Source organism: Sus scrofa, chromosome 7, assembly GCF_054392235.1.
Source record: "Sus scrofa isolate SSC_HxYL_T2T_F1_AM1 chromosome 7, Sscrofa_HxYL_maternal_Yorkshire_Landrace_v2.0, whole genome shotgun sequence".
Taxonomy (NCBI): domain Eukaryota; kingdom Metazoa; phylum Chordata; class Mammalia; order Artiodactyla; family Suidae; genus Sus; species Sus scrofa.
Window position 1 is genome coordinate 12931444 of NC_139389.1, and position 21130 is coordinate 12952573.

General features: G+C 39.1%; 1 long non-coding RNA gene across 2 annotated transcripts in view; it reads right to left on the reverse strand.

Moving 5' to 3' along the window:
• Positions 1-21130, reverse strand: part of LOC110261787 (uncharacterized) — a 42001-nt gene that overhangs the window by 10360 nt on the left and 10511 nt on the right. The window contains exons 1-2 of one of the 2 annotated variants that reach the window (XR_014809681.1): positions 5947-6031; positions 369-1981 (exon numbers count right to left, since the gene is read on the reverse strand). This is a non-coding gene — a long non-coding RNA (uncharacterized LOC110261787). Of the gene's footprint in view, positions 1-368; positions 1982-5946; positions 6032-21130 lie in introns of those variants that run through there. The other variant, XR_014809679.1, reaches the window with a different exon arrangement.

Here is a 21130-nt window from a genome sequence, read left to right on the forward strand (position 1 = left end):
TTGGACAATTTCCTGCAAGTGTAATGGAAATTCACATTTATTGAAAAGAAAGAAATTGGGATTGTCCCAGAAAATCTTGGTTGCATAGGCAGAATAATTAAAACTATTTTCTGCTCACAAATAGCCATGTAGATCTAAGTGAGAAGTGATTTTCCCATTCACTATAAACTACAATTGAAAATTCGGGGGAAAATTCCCCTCTCACTTGGTTTCTCCTTAGGGAACATTTTAAATGATATTCCTGCCCCAGAAAAATCTGCAAGTAATAAAAAATTATAAGATTTCTTAGTATTACACTTTTGCAAAGTGTAGGGCATGACTGGGCAGGGAGATTTGAATAATTCAAAAGAGAAAACAAAACACTTGGCCTGAAAATAGCCAGAAGATTTAATCAAAAGTCTTGTGGGCTTTCTTTCTGTTTTGCTATGGTGATGGATGCCATCCAACTAGGAAATTTGGGAGGAAAATATCATTATAATATGAAAAGAAACTTGTATATAGCATGATGTACAATTCAAATTTCCATAATTTTTTTGATAAACAGGAGATTCTGCAGAAATCTTACTCTTACTACAGGTTAATCTATGGCCCTAGTCTCCTATGCATTTACCACCATAATTAGGGATATATTTATGTCAAGTTTTCATTGCATGAATGCATTAATTTTTCTTTCTATTATTCATTTTGGAGGAATTTGTGCCTCTGTATATGTATAGGTCAATTTAAAAGAACCATACAAAGGCTATTATATTCAAAAGCCAAATGGAGAGCTCACAGAATCAGTAAGGTCTACTATTGTTAGAGTAATGCATTGTTCTGTGTTGAAGTTGATAAATACTAAGGCCAAAGGTAGTAAAATTAGATGTAAGCTCCTAAAGCTGTGAATCATTTGACTCTGATTTTAGGTCAAGACACAGAGTAATCTGAAGGGGATTTTGAAAAAAAGAAAGAAAGAAAGAAAGAAAGGTTTTTAAAGAATTTAAAAGAAATGGTGAACAAAATTTTCTGTCCATATGAAAAGGACTTTCATGATGTCTCCAAGCATTTGTTGAAACCAGAAGTGTAGCATTTCATAGGACGTCTCCTAAAGCTTTAAATTTCTCTGTCATGCTCAAGGCCTGTGAATTATAGCTATTTTTTTTTTTTTTTACCTGTCCTGGTGTTATGTAAAAGTAAATGCTTTAACTTATTTGTCTTTGTTCAGTGTCTCTTTTTATAAAGATGAATGATGACCTTGTCTTCATGGACAAGTTGACTTCTGAACACCAGTAATAGGTTATTTCAGGACTTTTTTCCTCAATAGAGCAGCCTTTTTTTTTTTTTTTTTTAACCTTTTATCTATTTTGGAGTTAAGCATTGGCAGTATTACCCTGGCCCTCTTACTTTGGGAATGACTAAGAAAAAATCAGCTTCTTAAAAGGATTATCTTTTCAGGTTTTTTTTCTTCTTTTATCCTTAAAACTCTTCATACTTCCCCCAGCTTTTTGTTTCTATTTGCATCTGAAATCTGTTTTACTGGGTGGCCAGTCGATATGCATTCCATTTCTTTTTCCAGAATCCCTGGCATCTTTATCAGCCTTTCACAAATAGGAACACTGAGGTACCAAAGACAATAAGGGGATTTCAGCATCCTCAACTTGGCTTTCGAAGGAACGGAGACCATCAGCCGCTGAGCTTTTCATTCCAACCATGCTTTTCTCCTTGATTCATAACTGACTCCCTCTGAACCCTCTGGTACTTCAAGTGCTGGGGTTATAAACAGTGAGTAGCTGGTGAGGCAAAAGTGGCTGTTGGATCCAGCCTTAGATACACAGGAAGGGCTAGTCAAACATTAGGATAACCTGCACAATAGCTCCTTAATATTGTGGGAGGAGAAGACACGCCTCTTCAATGGTATTAATCAACCAATTGCTGGTCTTCTTTCAGTCAGCCTGTACCTTGCAGCATTGAATTGAAGGAAGCATGAACCTCAGATGGACAGCTGAAAAAAAAAAAAAAAAACCTAGATTCTAGTCTGGTTCAATGAGTGGGATTTCAAGCAGCCTCTTAACATCTCCGTTTTCTACTTGGTAAAATATGGCTTGGTCTTTCATTTTTAGGTTTCTCTTCCAGCCCTGTCTAAATTCTGTGGTTGTTCTGAGGATGGGTAAATGCCAAAGAATTGAGAAATAATTCTAAGAAACATCAGTGTTCTTTTTGTCCTCTAACTTTTCTATCATTAGTTAATTACAGTAAAGACTTGTTTCCTCAAGCAATTTTTTAAAAAATATAAGCAATCTATGCTACTCTTTTTTTTTTTTTTGTCTTTTTTTTGGTCTTTTTTGTCTTTTGTTCTTGTTGTTGCTATTTCTTGGGCCGCTCCCGCGGCATATGGAGGTTCCCAGGCTAGGGGTTGAATCGGAGCTGTAGCCACCGGCCTACGCCAGAGCCACAGCAACGCGGGATCCGAGCCACGTCTGCAACCTACACCACAGCTCACGGCAACGCCAGATCGTTAACCCACTGAGCAAGGGCAGGGACCGAACCCACAACCTCATGGTTCCTAGTCGGATTCGTTAACCACTGCGCCACGATGGGAACTCCTATGCTACTCTTAATGACTGGTGGTATTTGAATTGGATGTGGGGGTAAGTATTCACTCACATGGTTCATTAAAAGTATTAAACAGGAGTTCCCCTTGTGGCTCAGTGGTAACGACCCCAACTAGCATCCATGAGGACGTGGGTTCGATCCCTGGCCCTGCTCAGTAGGTTACGGATCTGGCGTTACCCTAAGCTGCAGTGTAGGTTGCAGACTCAGCTCAGATCCCATGTTGCTGTGGCTGTGGCGTAGACTGGGAAATGAAACTCCGATAGGACCCCCAGCCTGGGAAACTCCATGTGCTGCAGGTGCAGCCCGAAAAAGACAACAACAAAAAGTACTGAACAACGGAAACATTTAAGTTACTTTGTCGTAGCACAAAGATTAGTAACAAGCAACAGGCAGTCTCTATCCTCAAGTAATATAGAGTGTACCTGCATATGGCTAGCTCTAATACAAAGCTTAAAATGAGTGCAGTGAATCGATATGAAAATTCGGAGGAGGGGGAAATGGCTTTCAGTAAGAAGATCTAGGAAGTCTTCATGGACAAGTGGACCTCCTGGTACATGGCAGGTATTCAGCAGAATGAGTGAAGCTGCAATGTGAACTAGACCATCGAGGATAAGTAGGAAATCAGTCATGTTGAGTGGAGAAAGCAGGAGATCAAGGAAGAAGGAATGGCGTGGACAAAGGTGAGGTAGGTTGGACACATTTCATTGATCCACCAAAGAGTTGATGTTTAGCCAGGTCTGCCAGCCTCAAAAGGCCTCCTCTCCTGCAGCCATGTCTGTCTGACTAATACCAGCTTAAGGATGATCTCTTGGACCCAGTGTGTACGTGTGTGTGTGTGTGTGTGTGTGTGTGTGTGTGTGTGTGTCTCCACCTGCTACTCAGGTTGCCAATCAAGCCTTGACATCAACCGGCCTTGTCTTGTTTCTGAGCCCCACCCAGTATTAATCTCTAGATTTCGCTCCCATTTCCTGGACCAGAACCCATGTTTAGTAATCAGCCTGCTCTCTAGTCTCTCTCAGATACAAGCCCCGCCTCATTCTTGGTCTTTCAGCACTTGAAAGACGTTGATCCACTTTCTTCCGGCCTCTACGGTTTCTGAAATGTTCACAGTCCTTTGAATCATTTTTTCCCTAACAGCTTTTAAGATTTTGAAAAATCTTTGCTTTTTAGTAGTTTGATTATGAGGTGTCAGGGGTGGTTGATTTTTGAGTTTATCATACTTGGAGTTGGCTGTAGATGCTTTCATCTCTAAGTGTATGTCTCTCTCCAGTTTTGAAGTTTTCAGCTCATATTTTTTCTTCTGAAATTCCCATAACATATATATTACCTTTTAATATTGTTCTAAAGGTCCCCGAAGCTCTTTATTTTTTAGTCTCTGTTCTTCAGATTGATAATCTTTATTGACATACCATCAAATTCACTGACTTTTTTCCCTCTCATGTCTATTGTGATGCTGAGCCTATTCAATAAATTTTTAAAATTTCAGATATTTTATTTTTTGACTCCATACATTCTAATTAGTTTCTTTTCATAGTGTCTATTTCTCTGCTGAGAACTACTTTCTTTGCATTTGTTGCAAGTATATTTACATTCATTTCTTGGACCAAAGTTATACAAGCTGCTTTAAAATAACTGCCTGATACTGTTAACATCTGGATCATCTCAGGGTTGACCTATCTTGCTTTTCTCTTCCCTTGAGAACTGGTCACATTTTTCTGGTTCTATGTATGTCTGAGCAACTTTACACTGTATCCTGGCCATCCTGAATATTATGTCATGTAGATTCTTATTATCATTCCCTGGAAAGTTTTTTTTTTTTTTAATTTGTTTGATTCAGTAGGCAATCAACCTAGTTAGAGTCAGACTGAAAGTTCTGTTTTGCCTTTTGTGGGCGATGGTTCTAATCTCAGTTCAGCTTTTAAAGCCTTTAGTGCTCCTCTGAGTATGTCCCCTGTGTGTGCCACTTAGGGATTAAGGAGACCTGGGCTGTGGTTTAAATACCAGTTCAGTTTGCAAAGCCTCAGCGATGTGGTTTGGGTCTGATCCATACACCCACTTGCGCAGGTTCATAAACAGAATTATAGATCCTCCTGCATGGGTCTCTCTTCTCTGCATTCTCGGACCCACAAATCCCACTTTTCTAGCTCTCAGTCCAGAAAGTTGAGAATATTAGCTCAGTTTTTTAAGCACCTACATTGTTGACCCCTTTCCAGTTCTGTGCTTGGGGTTACCCTTAGGTCAAAGCTGGGAGAAAAGTGGACAAAAAAAAAAAAAGAGAGACCTGGGAAGTTCATTCCCTTGCTCCCCTGCAGGTCACTTCAAGTTTCAAGTGCCTTCTCTAACCGGCCTGCTTGACCTCAGGCTCCAGAGTTCTCAGGTAGCTGCGTTTTGCATTTTGTTCAGGTAGTTACTTTTGTTTGTTTAGTTGCAATTCATGGAAGAGGTAGGCTATGCTAGGTTTGAGCTGCTCTGCCAGAAAAGGAGTCTTAGTTCGTGTGGCAAAGGACTTTTTCAAGGAGCTTAGGAAAAAAAGGAGAGCACAGGATGGAACTTTGGTGGAGAGAAGGATGCTTTAGAAAGGAAGGACTTGCTTAAAAGTCATGAGCAAAGATCCACACGAGAGGTTTAAAAAAAAAAAAATGACCTGCCTCAGTCAAAGATGAAACGTATTTAATAAGATGCTAAAAGGACGAAAATTAGGTCCATGAAGGCAGATCATGAGGCAAGGTTGAAACTCAGAGAAGTGACTTACAAGGGGATGAATTTCCCAGGTTTCTTTCTTTTCTTCTTTTCTATTTTCCCCTTTTCCTTGGCTTTGACCTGTGAACCACCTCAAGCACAGAGATGGGGATGGGGGTTTGAGGTGCAAGCTGCTAAAACTCAGATAAGAACACCTTTTTCTGATGTGAAGGGCTGGGCAAAGGGGTACTCGTGGGTCGAGGGCAGCAAGGTGAGAGCCATGAAAGGAGGTTCATAATTCTGTTCATGAGCCCACACACTGGTGTGTGGTCAGATTTGGGGAATCACAAAGGAGGAGATGGGATTCAGGACATAAATGCTAGGTGTGGCTTGGAAGAGGGAAAGATGCCTTTTCAGTCTCTGAGATGGAGGAAGGTGAGGATGGATGATGATCCCCAGAACTCTTGGGGTGAAGACAAAGGAAGCTGAGGTGGCTGATACCTAACATCCTGCTAAGATCTTGTGCCAAGAAGGAGGGGGCTGGGCTGAAGAAGCCTTCGGCTAATCAGAGCCTCATGAAGGGGCTTGAATCTCACTGCCATGCTAGTACTGTTCCATCTCTGACTGTACACCACCACCATTCCCATGGGAGCTAAAGGCTGGGGCAGCACTTACCAGGAAACAACTAGGTCTAAACTTGAGGAGCATGTGTGTCGCATATTCTCTCCATTTCTAGAGTTGAAAATGGCTTTGGAAAAAAAAATCACACAATTATAACACGTGGACCACAGAAGAAAGAAAAGTTAGCAATGTTCTGGGAATCCTGCCCGGCTCTTTTATGATTCTGAGTAGTAAAGTTACAACATGCCACATGCAAACTTGTTTGGCAGAGCGTGTGTTCAAGTGTGTGTGCTTCGTCAAGGCTCTCACTCATCTATTTCATTTTTTGCCAGCATCCCCATTATTAATGAAGAGTGACTAAGCCTCATGGCAGTTTTGAGTTAGTTCTGATGTAATTGTCCATTATCTCTCTTGTAATCGCATTCAAGGCAGTTCACATGCCTCTTTCTATTTCCTAAGATCTGACTCTCAGCACTCAGGCTCTTGGTGAACCAAAATGCCAAGTCACTTGAGATCAGGTTTCTTTTGCCTTTCTTCTCTGAGTACCCCTCCTCCACATGCCTGTTCGCTTTGCAGAGAAAAGTCATTTAGAGACTCAACGTTGATTTCATTTCTATTAACCATGGTACAATATCAATATTTTCCTCCAGGCAAAGGTACAAATGACACATTTTTTCCATGTGTGGTTGGTGCGTGTGTCTGTGCTCTAAGACTGTTTTTATTAAAACCAAGCAAGATCTACTTCCTGTGAGACTCAGTGTTTTGTTGTGAACCCATGGGGTTCGGTGTTTCTCCCTTAGAGTCTCCCTGGTTGGGGTAGGGATCAGAGGGATGGGTCCTGACTTAACACTCACCTGAGACTGTCAAAGTGGTCTCAGATGAATCTGAGGACAAGGAAAGGAGAAGAATGCTTTAAAGAATGGAAAAGGACATGGGAATTCTTCCTGAGGCTGAAATGGTTATTTTTCATATTCTTTCTGACCATAAAATTATTGTTGACAATAATAAAGAATATTTTTTACGAAAGTAGAACGCAATCTGAAATCCACTTATAACAGGACCCAAAAGGATAAAATAAGTACTTAGAAATGAATTTAACCAAAGAAGACTTATGTACCCAAAACTACAAAGTATTGGTGAAAGAAATGAAAGTTTAACTAAATGAAAAAAAAAAAAAATCCCATGTTCATCAATCAGGAGACAGTATTACTATAGTGGTAATACGACCCCAATAGAGCTACAGATTCAGTGCAATTTGTATCAGAATCCCAGTTGCCTTTTGTTGGGCAGAACTGATAAGCTGATCTTAGAATTCATAGAGAAACTCAAGGAACCCAGAATAGCCAAAACAATCTTGGCAAGAAGGGCAAAGTAAAAGGGCTCTTACTTCCCAATTTCAAAACTTACTACAAAGCTACAATAACCAAGACAATGAGGTACTGGCATAAGGCTGGACATGTACTAATGTGCTGAGCGATGATCTCCCCTTGACTTTGGTGGGGATTCAATATGTGTTTCAATCACTCAAGTAATCTCGATATTTTTTAAAGTGAATTCCAATGTCAAACTAAATAGGACACTAATCCCATGAATGAGTTTTTGCCTCAGACAGAATCCCATGGATGGAGTTATGAGCTCTAGAAAGAAACTAAGCTGTAGAAGCATAGACATTTAAGGCTAAAAAAAAAATTTTTTTTTTAAATCATCTAGTCCAACTTTATTTTATAGTCAGAAATCAAAACATAAGAGAAGTCAAGCAAGTTGCTAAAGGTCACACAGCTGATGACTGATAAGAGTCCAAACCCTGACATGTGAATTTACTCCCTACACGCTTTCCATGGCGCCCTGAAGATTTGTGTTTGTCTTGCTACCTTCGCTTTGTCTGTTTCCATTGAAAAGCTAATGGTGGTGGAGTGTGGGAGGAAGGGGAGAGTTTGCAGAGAGAAAGTCCCTCGAAAAGGACGCAGCTTCTCAGAAGGGGGTGGCTGAAACATGTTGATGTGAATTTATAAAATTTTCATTCACTCAGGAGAAAGCCGGCGATTCTCACTGCAAAAGGACTCCAGCGACTTAAGAGACTCCTAAGACCCTCCAACATTTAATAATGATGCCAGACCAGTGGCTCCCTTGAGCTCAAAGCACTGAGATTAGTGCTTCCTGCCTGCTCATCCTCTCCTGTAAGGAGCCAACACACATGGCTCAGCATGTGATTACAATGGATGTGTTGCAAATAGAGTTAAGATTTGGTAGGTGTCATTAGACTTGGTTAGCATGAGAGTTTTCCCCTGAAAAGAGTCTCCAAAGGAATGCTTCCTGGAAAAGACTGGTAACTTCCAGGCAACTTAAGAACCTGTGGATTTTATTTACATTTTCAATGACCACACTCTCTCCTATGCACACATTCACTCTCAACAACGTGGGCCAGCCCCATAGCCATATCAGAATATTTGCTTAGGTGTTCTTTAGGAAGCAGCCTTCCCCAGTGTTGTGGAATCAAAACGGGAACCCAGACGTTTTCCAAGTCAGGGTTAGGGAAGCCATTCTGTTCAAATGACCCTAGAAATTCAGTCTCAGAGCCTAACTGCATGGGCTCCAACTAGCCTGGCCCCAAAAACATGCATAGCTGCTACTGGGGTGAGACAATATTCTGATTCAGGCTACAGAGATTATTTTCTGGGATTCTCTGAGCACTGTGCTTTATCCGTACCCTAATTCCTCTTCTTCCTTCTCCTACTGCAGGGACCAGACATAAACCATCTGGGCAGCAATTCGGAGAAAGAAGGTAGCTCAGCTATACTACACAACATCTGAGACTCATTCATTCTTCGGCTCTTAGCTTAGACCACATACCTGGTCTCAGCTGAGATGCTCTTCCTCCCATAGATACCCAAGTGACTGTTCTTAACTTCTTTAAAACCACGTTAGACACATTTACTTGTGGAAAGAATGGGGGTTTAAAATAAGGAGTTCCAAGGCCCAGCCCCCATAGGAACAAAAACCACAGCTGGCTGTAGGGGTTTAGGAAGGTCGTTTTTAACCCCTTTATATCTAAGGGTCCATGCTTCCAAAATAATCTCTACAGTCATTTCTAGATAAAATTCTGTGTTTAATGCCCTGTCAAGACCACCCAATGCGGTTATTATAGCTTCTCCCACCTGGACGCAAACACCAATTGTATTTGGCATGACATGTTTTGTCTCCCTCCTTGATGTGTGTTCCATGGACCACAGCCAGCGGAAGTTTGTAAGCAATGCACCTCTCAGGACTTGCCCCAGACTTACTGAATCAGAATCTGCATTTGAACAAGATCTCCATGTGACTGGTTTTAGAAGCGTTATGCTATTGGTCTCTCAGTATAGAGATGTCACCTTCTCAGTAAGGAATTAATCCAGATGAGCTCTGCAATCAAGTTCTTGCATCACCTAGTAACTAGCATGGGGCACCCCATTTGCAGGCCAGTGCCAGGAACTGGTTACACAGCGATAAAGAAAACACATGTACTTTATGCCCTCCTGGAATTTGTAGTCCAGTAAGAAGTTCTCACAATAAGTAGAAAACAGAGACCATGCCTTTTACACCTCTGTGCCTTTCAAAGGGTCTAGAACTAGAACAATATAGTACATGTTCAGTAAGCTTTGCTCAATTGCAAATGATAATAGCCAAATGCCTGGGAATTACCTGAATAATATTTTGGAAGTGTTCAAGCTGTTTGGACAAAAACCCATCAGAAAGCTGAGAAAAAAATGTGGTCTACCTTTTAATTTATTCTGTTTCTTCTCCTATTATCAAACTTGGAACAGTTTGTCAGATCTTGTTTGTAACATATAACTTTCCAAATGCAATTTAACCATGTTTCTCATTCCACATAAGTAATATTTGGTTAAATATTACCTAAGCTGTTTCTACATGACAGGGGGAAAAAAAGATTTCAGCAGAAAATAAAGCAATATGTTTGGTTGGAACTTGTTCTACTTTTGTTTTTTCCATATTGGTTTCCACCTTTGTTTCAAAATGTTTGTCTCTGAAGGGAGATTTCCAGACCACAGCCTTTTGGTTGAGTGACAGTGAGTCAGTTCCCCACCCTGTCTTATCTTTAATACTTTCTCTGCAAATTAAACAATAGGAAGATGGAAAGACGTTTTAGCTCTATTAGTACAGAATGATTTGAAAACACCAGTCTAGTGTGTGGGGGGGGGAAGAGTCACTGGAAATAATAGCATAAGGAAAACCACAGAGCTGGAAGAAAACCTGGATAAAGTCTGATCATGTAGGAGTGAGAATGGGGAAAAGGGGGGGCAGCCCCCACCCCCTCACTTGGCAGAGGAGGAAAAGGGGCCCCAGGAGGAAGAAACGACTGGCCTAAGGTCAATCAAATTTTAGGGAAATGAATGAAAATACGTTTAGAGGAATGCCTGCGATGATATAAAATGCTCTCTAGTGAAAACGCTGCATAGATGTTCTCTTTTAGAACGGAGGTGTGTATACAAAACAGACTGTGAGGTAGGTTAGTTTGTAAAAGTCCAAAAGCCTTTCTTCTTCCATTCCTCATTGTAATGTGAATCTGTTGCTTTTCTTCAACTTCCTCTTCCTTTTTTGTTTTTGTTTGTCTACTTGTTTTATCAACTACTGAGAGATATGTTACAGTCTCCAATTATGACTGTGGATGTGTCTGTGTCAGTACATGTTTAAATGTGGTCAATTTACCGACTCTTCCTTGGCCATCTCATTCTGTTACTGAGCTCATCTAATGAGTTTTTTGTTTTTGTTTTTTGTTTTGTTTTTGTGTTTTTTTTGTTGTGTTTTTTTTTTTTTTTTTTTTTGCTTTTTAGGGCTGCATCTGCGGCATATGGAAGTTCCCAGGCTAGGGGTCCACTTGGAACTGTAGCTGCTGGTCTATGCCACAGCCACAGCAATGCAGGATCCTTAACCCACTCAGCAAGGCCAGGGATCGAACCCACAATCTCACGGTTCCTAGTCGGATTCATTTCCGCTGAGCCAGAACGGGAACTCCTCTAATGAGTTTTTTATTTGGTTATTCCATCTTTTAGGTCTAAATTTTTTTCTTTGGTTCTTCTTTACAATTTCTAGTTATTTAATGAGAAATGCATCATTCTATCCTTCTAGCCACTTCAGGAGGATTTATTCTTACTTTTCAGAGCATACTTGTCACAAGCCGCTTTAAAGTCTTTGTCAAATAATTCCAGCATTCATACCACATCAGGATTGACATCTTTCAATTGCCTTTTTCCACACAAGTTGAGATTTTACTCTTTTTCATATGCCAAGGACTTTGGGGTTTCATCCTGGGTATTTTTTATTATGTTATGAGACTCTGGGTCTTACTGGAATCAATGGAGGATGTTGAAGTTATTTTACCAGCCAAATAGCTGGTTGAATTCAGGTCACAAGTCCAAGAGAGCCTTGAGTTCAGTTTCTTTTCCCTTTTTTTTTTTTTTTTTTTTTTTTTGGTCTTTTTAGGGCTACACCCTCGGCACATGGACGTTCCCAGTTAGGAGTCGAATTGGAGCTGTAGCTGCCTGCTTTCGCCACAGCCACGGCAATGCCAAATCCGAGCCACATCTTTGACCTACACCACAGCTCATAGCAACACCAGATCCTTAACCCACTGAGCAAGGCCAGAGCTTCAACCCACATTCTCATGGATACTTGTCAGGTTCGCCACCACAGAGCCCCTTTGGGACCTCCAATTGAGGAGTTAAGTTTTGCCGTCTAGCCCATTTTCACAGCCTTGAATTGCTATTGAGATCAGTTCTACATTCGCTCTATCCAGTGGCCATTCTAGGACTTGGGCAGGAATCCACCCCATAGATCAGCTCTCAAAGTCACTGAAATGCTTGTTAGGAGCAAATCTGTATGTGAACACTTCATGGGGCTAGCAATCCATACACACTTTTATGGTCACTTTCTAGAGCTTATCCTTCTCTCTTATTTCCACCATACATTCCAGGTTTCTGAGGCTCCTCTTTTTTGGTCTTTTGAGGCTTGATTTGTCCACTGCTATGCACCTCACACAATGTGCTCATGTCTGGGGCCAAGAAGTGAGAAGACACAGAGAGAAAAATAAGGAGTGGGAGTCCCCTCAACCTCTTGGGACCATAGTTCCTCCTTTCTGAGAGAAAGGATCCCCTCCTTCAGAGTCTAGGCCACTGGGACCTGAGGAAAAAGAAAATAAGGGAAAATAAGAAAAAGTGATAAACACAGGATTTTCCCCACTCTGTGTATTGGGAGACCATTTTTCTTCTGCTGCTTCTGGAACCAAAAGGCTTCTCCTAGAGATCTTTCTGTCTGTGCCACTGGTCACTTAAGGGTTTTAGGATGCCTTGAGATTCAAGCCAGAAAAAAAAAAAATTAAACTCATTGATGGTTTAGTGGGTCTGAGAATTCTGGTGTTCTTCTCCAATCCACCTGCTTTTTTTTTCTTATTACTTTTTACTTTTCAGAGCCCTCAAATAGCTACTCCATGCAATCTGTTCAAGTTTTATAATTGCATTCAGTGGGAGAGATGGGGTGGAATGTGCTTCTCCATCTTACTGGGAACCAGAACTCCAGAAGCTTTAAAAATACAAAATAAAACACATACCTAGGTTTCTGCCCAAAGATTCTGATTCTGTTAGTATGGGATGAAATGTGAGAAAAGGTTTTTTTTAAGTTTTATTGAAGTATAGTTGATTTACAAGGTTGTGATAATTTCTGCTGCACAACAAAGTGATTCAGTTATACATATACATATCCATTCTTCAGATTCTTTTCCCACATAAATTATCATAGAATACTGGGAAGTGTTCTCTGTGCTATGCAGCAGGTCCCCACTGGCCAATCATTCCATATACCTCAGTGAGCACATGCCAATCCCAAAGCCCTAGCCTATCTTTCCCCTCCCCCACCTATCCCCTTTGGTAATAGTAAGTTTTTCAAAGTCTGTGAAACTGTTTCTGTTCTGCAAATAAATTCATTTAGATCCTTTTTTAAGAGTCCACATATAAACGATATTGGTTTTGCTTTGAGATAGTCCTTATGATCAAAATATACAAGAAAGTTGAGAACCTCTGTCATAAGCAAGGATATCTAAGGGCAGATTTTATTTTAAAACCCACGGCTATGCTTTATTGCCATCTCTGCCAGACACGCTGCTGGATATGTTAAGGGTTGTTTAACTTTATTGGACATGGTTGAGTTCATCTCTCGATTGTGTTGTACCTGGCATTGAATTCCTAAGACATTAGTTGTATGATCTTCAAAAATGTGCTTAACCTCTGAGCCTCAGTTTTGCATCTGATAAATGGGGATAATTTGAAAACCTGCATTAAAGGGTTGTTGAAAAGATAAAGTGAGATAACGAATATAAAATACAGAGAAGAGGGCTGAAATGTGGCCAGTGTTCAATAAATATTAGCTATTAGCACCACTTATATTTTATAGGCAAGAAATCTGAAACTCATTAAGTAACCTCCCCAATGTTTCTTTCTAGTGCTTTTTTTTTTTTTGGTAAAAAAACTAATGTTTATTTTAAGGGGAAATATTAGCATATTCAATAGATTTTTATTTTTTTATTGACATGTAGTTCACAATGTTGTGTTAGTTTCAGGTGTACAGCAAAGTGATTCATCTATATATATAGATATATAGATGTTCTTTTTCAGATTCTTTTCCATGATAGGTTATTACAAGATACTGAATATAGTTTTCTGTGCTTTACAGTAGTAGGTCCTTGTTGTTCATCTCTTTATACATAGTAGTGTGTGCCTGTTAATCCCAAACTCCTACTTCTTTCTAGTGTTTTTAAAGTTTCATCAACCAAACTGGACAGCTACATGTAAATCAATGAAACTAGAACACACCCTCACACCGTGCCAAACATAAACGCAAAGTGGCTTAAAGACTTATACATTAGACAAGATACTATAAAACTACATCTAAATGTTCCTGGGTGATAATTAAGGAGATGTAGCTTTCTCTGGGAAGCCCAAGTTACAATCACATGTGAGCAGTGTTATAAGTGGAAGCTACTTTTTTTTTCTAGAGCCATTCAGTGGCTTCTTGCTTCCACATGTGCAGATGTTTAAGCTTTTGCATGGTGGTAGAAGACAAATAAATCCCAGACTTGTCATTTCCTCTTCTACTTCAAGCACAGGAACAATGATTTTCTTTTTTAAAGTTCTTGGACAGAATCCACATAGATTTAGGATTATGTTCAGAAGCATCAACGAGATAATTATTAGCCATATAATCCATGTATCTATATGGCGTGATACAATATTTGTAATTAATGTATAGGGTTCTATCATTCAGTGAGTCTTACATTAACAAGGAATATCTCCCGGGTTTTCCTAATTTAAAGGTTTCAAGTGTAATTTTAGTTTATTTGCTTCTCTTTAATTTTAGTTTTCCTTTCTAGTCCTTCATTATAATTTTTAAACAGAAAAAAAAAAAATGTTTTTCTTCTAGGTCGATGAGGGTCTGGTACTCTCCTAGGAGAAATTTTATCATTGTAACCACAATAACCTTTTTGAGAATCAGAAGTGGGGGCTCACACTTACATTTTATCTGCCAATTTATTAATAGGAATAGTTCTTTGGTGGTCTTTATTCCATCATGTAACATTCTCCACATCAGAAGGACAGCAGCTAGAATAAATGTAATGTACCTTTTAAAACCACACTGTTGAAATATTCACAAGCTGTAAATGTGTTCCTTGTCTGTGTGTGTAGGTGGTGGGAGGCGGAGGGGTGGCAATAAAGTAAAAGGGCCGGGGGAGAGTCGCTCACTCTACAGGGGAAATGACTCTTGATTCTCTGATGGTAAAGGTCAATGTTTTCCCAAATCCAAATTTGACATTCAGAAAAAAATCTAACTTCTGTCACATCTTCATGGAACAATGATGAGTCCTTTACTTTGTGATTTCTATCCCTCAACCTTCTGATAGCATCTCTGCTTCTTTGTCAGCCATCCCTGGTACTTCTCAATGCTGAGGATTCAGCTTTGGCAGGCAAGGGACTCACATGACCAGCTACATTTTGCAGAAGTCCCATTACATGGGAACAGGGGGTTAACATGGGCAGACAAGCAGTAAGACCCAGTAAATCTCTCTCTCATACAGAAATCAGCAGAAACACAGATGCCCATACCTTAAATGGGGGATCTTAGAAATGATCCATGATGTTTGTATTGCTGGTGTAGGGAGCCAAGGATTTACTTAGAAAAGGTTGCATGCTTATGATACAGGACAGGAAACTCTTGGCTCTGAGTTGCCCCTATTATAGTACACAAAGGGCAGGTGACTTTTAAGACATAACATGTCTGCTAACAAAGCTTCTTTGAACAGGGATTGGGGTGGGTTTTACAGGCTTATATGAGTACTAGATTGTTTTAGGAAAAAAAAAGGTGTCAAGTTGGGTTTGGATTTTCATTTTCTAACAGCATAACCTGGTGGTCTAGGAGTACTAATGTCTGGAAGGGAAAAGACGGATGTCCAGAGCTGATCAAGTCATCCCCACTGTAGATGTCCCATTCTGTGGGGTCTGTCCTGTCAGTTCTCTTTTTAGCAGACAATGTGGAGGAGGTAAAAAAGAAAGTTGGATTTGTCTGGACTGAGTCTTGGGCCTACTGTTTACCAGCTATCAATGGGTTACATCTCTTTTCTGAGCCTCTGTTTCCTCATCTATGCAATAGGAGCAAAATCAACAGCAACCCACTAAGTTATGACGATTAAGAGAGAGAGCAGTTAAAAATAATGTTGAAAACCATAATGCTTTAAATAAATGCTGATAATCACACTGGTAATAATAATAAATACTTTTAATAGTCAACACTGATTGAATATGTATCCTGTGCCAAGGACCGCCCTGAACATTTTTGTGGGTCTTCTCCCTTGAACCTCACAGCAAGTGAATTCATTCTTTCTTTCCTTAATTCACCTATGTCCAAATTCATATATTTCCTGTTGCAAATAAAAAGTTCAAGCTACGCAAAGGAAGAACACATCTCTCTCCAATTCACAGGATGCCTGGTATAAACGCTGAAATAATATTTAGGTCAGTAGTTGTCAATAAGAGGCGATTTTGCCACCTAGGGAATTTTGGCCACTTCCAGAGGCATTTTTAATGGTCACACCTTGCAGGGGAGATATGGCATCTAATCCGTAGAGGCCAGGGATACTGCTAAACATCCTACAATGCATTATCTAGCCCAAATGTTCAGAGTGCTGAGGTTGAGAAATTCTGATTTAGATAAATGAGAAAAAAAAAAAAGTGGCTAAATGAATACATGTGCTGAACAGTCTTTGAGAACACAATGTGTCATGCAAACTCTATCTAGACATCAGAAGTTGGCAATCTTTTTCCGATTCTGGCCTCACATCATTCCTTCATGCCCCTAATTCTTCCCTGTGTGTTTAATGAGCCTTCTTGCAGCAGAGATAACAGCTTCATTAGCTACCATGATACAACTAAATAAAAACCAGAGAGAAACCTCACTATCTCCGCAAAAAGGGCTCTGCTAAAACAATATCTTTGGGTAAATCTGTCAAAATGAGAAGAGAAGCTGATTTGAGCAAGTTTAGAGCATGATTTGTCCCTGGTTCTTTTTCCCTTTCCACCTTTATTTTTTCTTTTACTCAATTTCTGACCTCCTTTTAATTTATTTTATCTTTCCAAATTCCAATTTTTGAGTGGTCCTTAACTTCTGGCATAAGGCAGGGAATAAACAAATTAAATAGCAATGAGATGCATTCCAATGTAATATTTTTCTCACACATTTTCATTTCTCCAGTATTTCTTGGACAGGGATAGGGAATTTTGTTTTTTCTGTTAAGGATCACTAACCTAGGGTATATATAACTACAAATAGAAGAAGCAACCAATAACCAACCTATTGGGGATGAAGAAGGCATGGGGAGAGATACCAGGGTAAAAGAGAAGATATCTCATTCACTTGAAATTTTGTAGTAAAAAAAAATATCTTTGATTTATAAATGCAAAAATATATACACACTTCAGTTACATATTTTCAAAGGAGATAATTTAATGCATAAGAAAAAAAGGTTGAGAAAAAGGGGAAGAAGAGAAATCAAAGAAAGAGTGTGTGTATACAAAAGGCCAAAAGAATAGATGAAGGCCAGCCTCTCCCAACCACCCAATTAAATGATTCTGCAACTTCTATGCCCTCATCCTCTTTCCTCAAAGCTTCACTTCCCCGTCATGCAAAATCTCCAGAGAATACCTGTCCATACAGATTTTATGGTAGGAATTAGGAAATGTAAAGTAAAAATAATCATTTTTCACCTTTGCAATGTTTTATTTATCTTTCATTGCCTACAGGAAGAAGAAAGGCTTTATTTCTTCCTTAGGTATTTACTAAGCAGTTCTCCTTTGTCCACCCTCCCTCCAAAGACATCAACAATCCTCTTGCCCTTTATATGATTACACAGGCCCTGTCCTCCTACCACTTTCACTCTCTAAAATAAATAAACAAAACACATACTCAGAAGCCAATTAAGGAAAAATTAGAAAAATGTGCTCAAGTATAAGGAAAAATTTTTAATTCTTTTTTAAAATATAGTAATTGCTTTTCTGCAACGTTCAATTCTGTGGGGTGTGATTGGCAATTTTACAAACACACACACACACACACACACACACACACACACAATCCAATAATTAGCTTGTTGGCTGAGCTGACTTGACATTTGAAATAATAGGGTTTTTTTTTCAAGTTATGAATGATGGCTCTTGGAGGTTAGTTATCCAGTGTAAAAATTCCAGGTAAATTAATTGCTCTGCCATTTGACTGCTGAACATTAAATATTTGATCTCCCATAATTTCAACTTTAAAGGCATTTTTTAATTTGTTGTGTTTACAACACCAAAGCAAAATGTCTTCGACTAACCAAAGACATGTTTGTTCTTTCAAGATTCTGATAATAAACAACCCTAAGATAAAACAGAAATTGACCCTGATACTGAGTATACAACTGGCAAAACAATTTTGCAAAGGAATGTTACAGAAAACTGGCAATTCTTTGAGGGAAAAGAATAGGATATGTATCTTATCATCATAAGAGAGGAACTTCTGAAGTGCTTGGAAAGAATTACTCATTTGCCTATGAAGGTTAAAAAAATAGTTCTTTGGTCCCTTGTTTCCAATCCACCTTGATGACCTAAGGAAGAATAAATGACATCACAGGAAATCATATAGAAATTGTATAAACCACAATTGCTATCTAATCTGCAGTGGCAGTTGCTCTTTGTGCCTTTGTCTCTAAAAGTATCATTGTGTCTTAGACTGGAGGATGATCCAGACTTTGTTGGAAAAGTGTCACCAGGTCTTCAAAAGGGACTCCAGACTCTTCTCACTGCTAACTCCCCATCAGATGAGCATTATAAACCAATGCTGCATAGAGGGTGCTTCTTTCCAAAGGTACTGCTTATTTCCGATTGCTAAGATATTGACATGTCATTACTAGGAATTCATTCACATATTCCATAAGTAGTTATTAAATGCTTCTTGGACACATGAGAATACAAGTCATAATCCCCCTCCTCAAAGAGTTTTTGGATTTAGTTATTTGAATTAAGGTAATAATGGATTTCAAAAGGCCATTAGTAAACCACATACTATTTGACTCCATGTATATGATCATCCAGAAAAGGCAAAAACTATGGGTACAGTAAAAAGATCAGGGGCCAGGGTGAAGGGTAGGATTAATAGGTGGAGAATAGAGGATTTTTAGACCTTCTAGTCCCACAGCTAACATCATTCTCAACAGTGAAAAGCTGAAAGCATTTCCTCTAAGATCAGAAACAAGAAAAGGATGTCTACTCTTGCCACTTTTACTCAGCATGGTTTTGGAAGGCTTAGCCACAGCAATCAGTGAAGAAGAAATGAAAGGAATCTAAATTGGAAAAGAAGAAGTAAACCTGTCACTGTTTGCAGATAACATATTATACATAGAAAATCCTTAAGATGCTACCCAGAAAACTATTAGAGCTCATTGATAAATTGGGTAAAGTTTCAGGATATAAAATTTTTTTTGTCTTTTTGCCTTTTCTAGGGCCACTCCTGCGGCATATGGAGGTTCCCAGGTGAGGGGTCTAAGAGCCACAGCAACACGGGATCCAAGCTGCAGCTGCGACCCACACCACAGTTCATGGCAATTCTGAATCCTTAATCCACTGAGCAAGGCCAGGGATTGAACCCACAACATCATAGATCCTAGTTGGATTCATTAACCACTGCGCCACGACGGGAACTCCCATCAACACTGGATCCTTAACCCACTGATCAGCCACGGATCAAACCCGCAACCTCACAGTTCCTAGTCGGATTCGTTAACCAATGAGCCATGACAGGAACTCCAGCAGGATATAAAATTAATACACAGAAATCTCTTGCATTCCTATACACTAACAATAAAAGATTATAAAGAGAAATTAAGAAAACAATCCCATTTACCATTACATCAAAAGAATAAAATACCTAGGAATAAACCTACCTAAGGGGGCAAAAGACTCTGAAAACTATAAGACACTGAGGAAAGAAATCAAAGATGACACAAACAGATGGAAAGATATACCATGTTCTTGGATTGGAAGATTCAATATTGTCAAAATTATCCTACTCCCCAAGGAAATTTGCAAATTCAATGCAATACCTATTAAATTACCAATAGCAATTTTCACAAAACTAGAACAAAGAATTTTAAAATTTGTATAGAAACACCAAGGACCCCAAATAGCTAAAGCCATCCTGGGAGCTGGAGGAATCAGGCTTCTTGGCTTAAGACTATACTACAAAGCTACATTCATCAAAATAGTATGGTACTGGCACAAAAACAGAAATATAAATCAATGGAACAAGATAGAAAGCCCAGAAATAAACCCATGAACCTATGGTCAACTAATCTACAACAAAGATAGCAAGAATATACAGTGGGGGAAAGATGGTCTCTTCAATAAGTGGTACTGGGAAAATTGGACAGCTACATATAAAAGAAAGAAATTAGAACATTCTCTAACACAAAAATAAACTCAAAATGGATTAAAGGTTTAAACATAAGACTATAAAACTCCTAAAGGAAAATATAGATAGGACACTCTTTGACATCAATTGCAGCAATTTGATATATCTCCTAGAGTTATGAAAATAAAAACAAAAATAAACAAATGAGACCTACTTAAATTTAAAAGCCTTTGCACAGCAAAGGAAAACTACTACAAAGAAATGAAAAGACAACCTATATAATGGGAGTAAAACTTCACAAAGCATCTGACAAGGGATTAATCCCCAAAATACACAAACATCTCATGGATCTTTATATCAAAACAACAAACAACCCAATCAAAAAAATGGCCAGAAGATCTAAATAGACACTTCTCCAAAGAAGACAGAGAGATGGTAAAGAAGCACATGAACATAAAGAAGTTCAACATCCCTAATCATTAGAGAAATGCCAATCAAAACTACAGTGAGGTATCACCCCACACCAGTCAGAATGGCCATCATCAAAAAGTCTATAAGCAATAAATGCTGGAGAGAATGTGGAGAAAAGGGAACCCTCGTACACTGTTGGTGGGAATGTGAATTGGTGCAACCTATGTGGAGAATTTGGGGATTAACATACACACACTGCCATATATAAAATAGATAACCAACAAGGACCTACTATATAGCATAGAAAACTCTATCCAATATTCTGTAATAACCCATATGGGAAAGAATCTGAAAAAGAATGGATATATATGTCTAACTGTATCGCTTCACTATATATCTAAAACTAACAAAATATTGTAAGCCAACTATACTCCAGTAAGAAAATGTCCACTAGTAAAATGTACTATGTCTTAGAAAAGGCAAAACCTTCCATGGATCAGCTCTTCTGAATTCTAAGAAACCATCAGTTTATTCAGTGCTTTTCCACTGCCAACAGCAAAGAGTAGGATATTTGCAGAGAACTTGACTAAAGAAGATTTCAGTGGGGTCACTTTTACAAGGATATGCCTGGAGAATGGGGCACCAACCAGAGAAAGAAGGTCTAAATAGACCACTTCAGGAAGATATGAGCAGACAACATTTGTTTGAGGAGACTGGGATATGGGGGTTAGAGGACAACATGTGAATTAGAGTTCCACTAAAGGCAAGGTGGTTCAGGGGACAAGGTGACTCAAAACAGATCAAAGACATAAATATAAAAGCTAAAACTATAAAATTCTTAAAAGAAAAC